We start from the raw sequence: 8,686 nt of genomic DNA, 5'->3' as shown, positions 1-8,686 counted from the left end.
TAGCCGCCGTTAGCATTACCTGTATGTTCCAATTGTGTTGGGATGGTGACCTGCGTTACATGTGGCTGTAGTAATGACAGCAATAAAGTCCCCGTGGTTTGTTTCTATCTCTACCGTCCACAGACGTGAAGGGAGCGAGACTGAGGATACGTCAGCAGCACAGGAGATGTGTGGATAGGAGAGACAGGTGAAACTTTCTGACAGCTCCTCACAGCAAAGTCTGTTCACCTCGTTTTTTCTTTTGTATATTATTACAGGCATTAACGGCAGCATACAAACAACAACTCTGTGGTTTTATTGCCGTCATCACTATCGCTATTTTGCAATGGAACAGAAACGACAATAAGGCCGTTACTATAGTTGTCAGCTGCAGGACGGTATGTCAACAATATGGCGCTGTCCGGGGTTAGCGAATAATAGCAACAGTTTGGTTGCAGAGGTGCAGCGTGAACGCAAATCTGTCCCGGGCCGGAGGTTCCGTGTTGAAACTTACAGCGGTCCGAATTGTCTTGAGTGCGGGATAAAATGTAACCGACGCTACGTTATAAATGAACCCTTACCTGTGAGCTCCATTCAACAACTGATGAATCAATGTACCGCCGAATTGTCCATTTAAACAACAAAACCCCGCCCTTTCCGGTCGCAACTGACAGCCAAGCACCTTCTTCTTCTACTAGTCTTTTATGGCGGTTGGCAAACAACTTATGGTGCATTACCGCCACCTTCTGAAATAGAGTGTGGATCAGTATGGACTTCTAAAACACTACACTATCCTGCCTATATTCTTCCATTTAGTCCAGTTTCCTCTAAAAATGAAAATATATCCCTATACCCCACATTCCCTGAATTCAACTGCAATATTTATTTTAACTCCAGCTTGATACGATTGCTCTCCAATCTGTTGTTGAGGATCTGTCTTTCCTGTTGGTAGTATGGACAATCAATAGCCTACATGTTCTGTTTCCTGCCTATCGCAATATTCACACATACCAGTAAGTCAACAAGCATACATTCAACATCAGTACAGAGTATGCCACTTCGATAGAAATAAAATAAATAAAAAAACAGAACAAACGGGTATCATGTTAGAATAAACTCGGGCATTAATAAAAATATTTAAATCTTTACAAATATTCAGTTTTTAAGGCTTTGCTGTTCTTGAGACTACATAAAGTTTTAATGTAATGTCCGAATCCAATCACGGTGTCGGCGTGACGTAATCAGTGCGCGACAACCATTTGGATTGTTGTTTCATGTCGTGCATTCCTTTATAACTGGGGACTGGTAATCTTACGACTTCAAAGGTCATGAGCTGGGCGGTGACGTCATCAGAGCTGGTATGTCCCATTCCAAACTCGTAGGAGTCTCGTGCGTTCCTTTATCGCAAAAGAACTGGGATGTGGAGGCTAAATGACATCACATCCGTTTTGTTAGCATTCCATTTGCAGAAAAGTTGAGCTGGGAAGTTCACTGTTCACTGGTCAGATCCACTCGCTAGCCAGGCTAGCCATTGTTAGCAATAACAGTTGATAACAAGGCATTTCGTGGCATTCTGCGCATACAAACACTGCAGCCTCATGTCCACACAGATAGAAGTAGGCCGTGCTGTGTGTACAGCTGATTTAATTAGACACAAACAAGACAGAAGTGCTAAATAGCATTTATACGATTATAACTACTGTTGTTGCGCGGATCAGCCATCTTGGATTTTTGAGGTCGGGGCTGCGAGGCTCCTACGAGTTTGGAATGGGAAATACCAGCTCTAGTGACGTCACGTCCCAGCTCATGAACTTTGAACCGGTAAGATTACCAGTTCCCAGTTATAAAGGAATGCACATCAGCAGCCCCAACCTCAAAAATCCAAGATGGCTGCGCCGCGCAACAACAGTAGTAGTATAATCGTAGTAATGTTGTTTAGCACTTCTGTTTTGTTTGTGTCTCATTACATCAGCTGTACACACAGCACTGCCTAACATCTATCTGTGTGGACATGAGGCTGCAGTGTTTGTATGCGCAAATTGCCGCGAAATGCCATGTTGTCAATTTTATTGCTAACAATGGCTAACAATGGCTAGCGACTGGATCTGACCAATGAACAGTGAACTTCCCAGCTCAAGTTTTCTGCAAATGGAACGCTAACAAAACGGATGTGATGTCATTTAGCCTCCACATCCCAGTTATTTTGCGATAAAGGAACGCACCAGAATAAATCGTGGTCACGCTCGTCTTCAGGAGGACCCAGACCCCCAACACATTAAAGAGAAACAGGAGGAAGTTGGAACTCTGGACCAGTCAGGAGAGAGAGCAGCTTCAGGAGGACCCAGAGCCCCCACATGTTAAAGAGCAACATAATTAACTCTGGACCAGTCCGGAGGGAGAGCAGCTTCAAGGGCTGGAGGAGGCTGATATCACCAAGTTCCCATTTACTGCTGTTTCTGTGAAGAGTGAATATGAGGAAGAGAAACCTCAGTACTCACAGCTTCATCAAAGCCAAACTGAGGAGAACACAGAGGCAGAGCCTTTTAGCTTGGGTAAACCCAGCCTCCACCCCTCAATAGTGACTGAGAGCAGGTCATGTGGAGGCTGGGTTTACCTAGCCTGACTCCGCCAGATGGGGGCGGCATTGTTCCACAAATTCACAATCCATCTGGCAGCGTCAGGTTAGGGTTTACCCAGGCTAAGAGCCTTTAGCCAGCAGCTCAACTGAACAGATGAAAACAGAAGCTGGTGGAGAGGACTTAGCTATATCTTATATCCAGCTAGTAAATTCACAACCAACTGATGCCAAGACTTCAGACTCTTCTGAGACTGAAGACAGTGATGATGAATTGATGGAAACTAGTGAACCTCAGTCAGGTTTATACTCACAGAAAAACAGTGAAGTAACTAGGAAGAAACACTTTAGCTGCTCAGTGTGTGTTCAAATATTTGGTAATAAAGACACGAGTCCACAGAGGTGAGAAACCATTTAATTGCTCAGTCTGTGGTAAAGGTTTTGGTCATAAAGGAGACCTGAAGAAACACATGGTAGTCCACACAGGAGATAAACAATTTAATTGCTCAGTCTGTGGTAAAGGTTTTGGTCATAAAGCAAGCTTGAAGACACACAGGGGAGACACAATTTAATTGCTCAGTCTGTGGTAAAGGTTTTGGTTCTAAAATAGACTTGAATAGACACATGATAGTCCACACAGGAGATAAACAATTTAATTGTTCAGTCTGTGTTAAAGGTTTTGTCATCAAGGAAACCTGAAAAAACACATGATAGTCTACATAGGAGATAAACAATTTAATTGCTCAGTCTGTGGTAAAGGTTTTGGTCATAAAGCAAGCTTGAAGACACACATGATAATCCATACAGGATATAAACAATTGAATTGCTCAGTCCATGGTAAAGGTTTTGGTCAAAAAGAGTCCTTGAAAACACACAAGATAATCCACACAGGAGAGACATAATTTAATTGCTCAGTCTGTGGTAAAGGCTTTGGTCGTAAAGGAGACTTGAAAACACACATGATAGTCCACACAGGTGAGAAACAATTTAATTGCTCAGTCTGTGGTAAAGGTTTTGGTCATAAAGGAAACCTGAAGAAACACATGATAGTCCACACAAGACAAACAATTTAATTGCTCAGCCTGTGGTAAAGGTTTTGGTTCTAAAAGAGACTTGAATAGACACATGATAGTCCACACAGGTGAGAAAAAAAATTCATTGTTCAGTCTGTGGCAAAGGTTTCGGTCAAAAAGGGTCCTTGAAAACACACATGATAATCCACACAGGAGATAAACAATTGAATTGCTCCGTCTGTGGTAAAGGTTTTGGTCATAAAGCATGCTTGAAAATCCACATAGGAGAGTAACCATTTAATTCAGGGTTCCCACGGCCATGGAAAGAAAAGTCATGGAATTAGTAAAATCCGTGAAAGTTTAGGAAGTCATGAAATGTGTGTAATGAAATTGTTACAGTAATCTTCCCGTGGATAACCTTCTATAATGTAACATCACAGCAAATTTATTCTCTGTAGCTCTTGATGTAACGTAGCTCTAATATGTGTCGATTTTAGTGCTTCTTGTATTTTATATGATTTTTTTATGGAAAATTCCTGTTTTAGTTTAGCTTCTACAATGCAGTGACACTAAAGCACTGAAAACCCATATAAATAGCAGCTATGTCCGATTTGTCCTATAGGTAATCATACCAGTATTGATCCAGAGTCAGAGTCACTGCCTCACATTACATGGAAATTCTATTAATCGGTCCTGAAAAGTTTTGAAATTTGAATTTCTTTGAAAATGAGCATATGTGGGAACTCTGTTAATTGTTATCTGTGATGGAGGGGGAATTTGAGTGTTTATCTATGTATAATGTGATTGTTATTGTGCTTTGTTGTGCTGTCCTGTGTTTATTGTACAGGGTTCGTACAAAGTCTTGAAAGTTTGGAAAATCTTTTCATGTTTTCAAGGTTAGGAACATGCTTGAATTTGAATATGCTCCTTGAAAAGTGTTTGATTGTCATAATCTGGTGTTCCATCTACACAGTGAACAAAAAATCTTTTAATATCTGAAATGAGAGGATCCCCTCGTAATTGATATTGTCTCTAGTGTCTCACACAGGATGCAGAGTATAGACAGCTAGTGGACCAGAGCTGGATTGACTGACATGTTAATCTGGCCCTTTTCAGTTCAGAGTCCATATCAGGGACATGCAGCTGAACAATCAGATCTATACAATATATAAGATCAGAACAGTGTAGAAATAAACAGCCCACGCCATTAGTCAATGATATAATTCCTACAAATATAATTCCTACACTGGTAGATGTAGGAAGACAACTAGTGAAGGCATGAGGACTATACAATACTAAGTGTAGATATAAAATTCAGTGACTGCTCTCAAATTGAGTGCGTCACAACTAGAGAGAGAAGTGCTGGAGATCAGCGTCTCAACTGTCTAGTACAGTACTCTCCTCTCGGTCGTCACTTTGAAAAACGATCAGAAAACATTGGCACATTTTAAGCTCTGATTCTTCTCTCAATGATCTTTTTTCAGTTCCCCCTCATGTCGTTTACAAAAGACCCCCGAATTTGAGTAATTTACTTGTCAGGTCACACCTGCGACAACCTGTACCATCTCATTTTCTAAGTGACATTCCTGATGGTAATTACAAATGTGGCAGATGTGCCCAATGTAATTTCACATATAAATGCCACACTTTTAATCATCCTGTCACTGGCAAACGTTTTAAAATCAAAGGAATTATCAGCTGTTCCACCTCTAATATCATTTATATGATCAAGTGTATTTGTGGTTTAGCATACATAGGTAAGTCATCTAGACCTCAAGACTAGGATTTGTGAACACAGAAGCGATATTAGAACTCAGGATTTTAGAAACCCTGTAGCTGTTCACTTTTTCCAGGCCCAACACTATTTCTTCATTAAAATATATTGGTATTGAACATGTGAAGGTTCCGCCTAGAGGTGGCGACATTAACTCCCTCCTACTCAGGAGGGAGGCCTACTGGATCTCTACTCTAGACACAGTCAACAGGGGCATGAATGAGTCTTTTGACTTCAGAGCATTTTCATAGATCTTTTGTCCATCATGTGTGGAATGTGTACACTCAACCTATGTCCTCTTGTCTTGTACAGGTCAATTTGCCTACTTCCCCTGGAGCTCCGCTCCCTTTAAATACCCCCCCCCCCCCTTTTTTTTCAAATTTCAAATTATTCATTTTATATCTACACTTAGTATTGTATAGTCCTCGTGCCTTCACTAGTTGTCTTCCTACATCTACCAGTGTAGGAATTCTATTTGTAGGAATTATATCATTGACTAATAGAGTGGGCTGTTTATTTCTACACTGTTCTGATCTTATATATTGTATAGATCTGATTGTTCTTGGGTTTGTACTTCTGAATTGTGTATATGGTCAGCTTTTTGCACTCTGTACTTATATATATAGACAGATAATGTTTATATTGGTCTCTGTTTCTTGATTGGCATCAGTGTTTTCACCTGCCCTCGGTTCCCTCCACCAATGGGATCGAGTCTTTTGTTGTATATGAGTGTCCCTCCTACTTCCTGCTTCTATTCTGATGAAGATCCTTTGATCAAAACGTCAATAAACTGACCAGGAGCCTGTACATTTCAGTGTGCGGACTCTACTTATTTTTCTAGTTATTTGCTTTATTTGTCCAGCACCTGCCTTATTGTAGGCATGCTCTACCTTTTCTTCATGTCCCTGGTTGAGCCCCACATTACACGGGCTCAGACCCAAATGTAGTCAAACCTTGGCGACCCTGCTTGAAACCCATGCACACATTCACCACTAGAGAGCAATGTTGCATTGCATCGTGGAGAAACCTGCTGAGGTGCTAAGGTGAATCCATTTAGGCTATACAAACTAAATCAATCCAGACACTGGCAAAAACAATTGGTGCAGTGAATTGGAATTGGTTGGTTGCCCCTAAAATTGTGGCCTAACTGCTAGTTGACAAGACCACTGTAGCAGATGTGTTTTGGCATTGTAAGGTTTTTGATGATCAAAGAACGAAGAATGCCAGCACTCAATGAATGTCCTTTCAGGGGTTTTATTCCATCAAGACCAGTTACAACGAACGTTTCAGCCAGCAGGCCTTCTTCAGCGTTGAAGAAGGCCTGAGAGATGCTCACAAGTCATTTTTTGCAAGTCCAAGTCAAGTCTCAAGTCTCTTATGGATGAGCGTTTTATCATCTGCTGGATGCCATCCTGTCTGCTTAAAACACTGCAGAGCTAAAGCTAAGGGAATCAAAGCATGTACTGTATTATCCTTAAAGCTGAAATATACTTCTGCGTCTGCCTTGACTTGGAGCCTTGCCGGCGGCAGCTGGTCCTATACACTCAAACATCAGCTTGACGAGGGGTCGCAGGGGAGTCGGTCCCCAGCAAAATGAGTCAATTGTGTGATTTCACTAGGATTTCAATGACTAGAAGTTAGCCCATGGAGAGAATGTAGTGCATATACTTGGTAATAAGCTTTCACTCTCTCCTGTTATCTCCCCTATTATATTATACTCGCGCTGTTCGCGTCAGCTGGGTCAAGTCACATTTTCAAGGAGTTGCATGCAGGCTCACCGGCCGCGGCGCACCCCTCGGCGCATTCGGCGAGGGGTTTGACGCGGAAGCATATCAAGGCTTTTACTCCTTTATCTATTAGCATACAGTACCAACATTGATTAGTTGAAATGATTATTAGTAACCCTTGCCTTAATGCCAATACACACAAAAATAGATTGTTCACAAGTCCCAAATCTCAAGCCCCAAATCTCCCAAGTCTCAAGGCCAAGTCCCCATCTCTGCTCTATAGATATTAGGAAACAATGAGGGGTTTAATCTAGAATTAAAATCTACCATTTGGAAGAAGATAAAAGTGATCCAGTACCTACGATACTCTCTATAGATATTATGAAACAATAACACTAGATGGATATACAGTATTTTAGAAATACTGAATAATGATCCCCTTCACCCCAAAATAGAGTACTGCAGATCCCTGTACAGATTATTGTAGGCTTACCCAGAAGTCCCGGCACTTCCTGGTTCCTATGTGTAAAAGTCAATGGGATTTTTGTATGGGGATCTCGGTTAAAGACGACATGAAGTGACATCTCACGGTCTGTGATGACGTATCCGAGTGAAAACAAACATTACTTTGACTGGAACAGGGTGGAGAGGCGGGACATGGCGTGTGGATGATTTGGTTTGATGGTTCTGGGGACTAGAGTTGACATTGGCCAATCCTCCTCCTGGCCTCCTGGCGCTTGGGGGCAGAACAAGCCTGCACTGCTCCGCACAGTCTGCACTGCAAAATAATGTATTTTACCGGACAAATCTGAAACCTACCGGTCACGTTTCAATAAGTTAAGTTAAGTTAAGTTATCCTTTATTTATCCCCTTGGGGAAATTCATCCTCTGCATTTGACCCATCCTCTACTAGGAACCTTCCTAGAACTAGGAGCAGTGGGCAGCCACTGTGCAGTCTATGTACGGTACAAACAATATATACAATATAATGTGAATACGGCGCTGTTACTGGCTGGCTCACTGCGCGAGCCCCCAGGGCAGATAGGACCGGCTGTTTGCCTCCGGGCAGACTGCAGTTTCCAAGCCGAGGCAGAGTGCTGCCTGCTGCCTTGAAATGTCCAAGAGGCCGGGGTAAGAGCCCGTTACGTTAACGTTATTCCTGGAATGCAAGTTAACGAGCCACTTACATGTCTTTGCATTCTACATTAAATGAAGACATCACCATTTGTTTTATTTTGTATGTTACATACTTATAGAGAGCTAAAGTGGAACGCCACTTCCTGCTTCAGCACTGTACCAGACATTTTCATCCACAATTTATTTTCCCATAGACATTTCGTAAAATGCTTATAAAAATAGTTTTACTTGTTCAAACCAAACGGTACAGATATATTTAGAAACAGGAGAGACCGCATAACCTTTCACTCAGACCAAAACCTAAAAATGCGGGTTTAAAGAAAATATTTGTTCAATGTTTGTTTAAGTTTTGGTCCGAGTGACATGTTCTATGGTCTCTCCCGATTCTAAATATACCTGAACCGTTTGGTTTGACCAAGTAAAACTATTTTTATAGGCATTTTACGAAATGTCAATGGGAAAATAAATTGCGGAAGAAAAT

Source organism: Poromitra crassiceps (assembly GCF_964638095.1).
Source record: "Poromitra crassiceps genome assembly, contig: HAP1_SCAFFOLD_57, whole genome shotgun sequence".
In the NCBI taxonomy this organism is placed as follows: Eukaryota; Metazoa; Chordata; class Actinopteri; order Beryciformes; family Melamphaidae; genus Poromitra; species Poromitra crassiceps.
Note: the sequence above shows the minus strand (reverse complement) of the source record.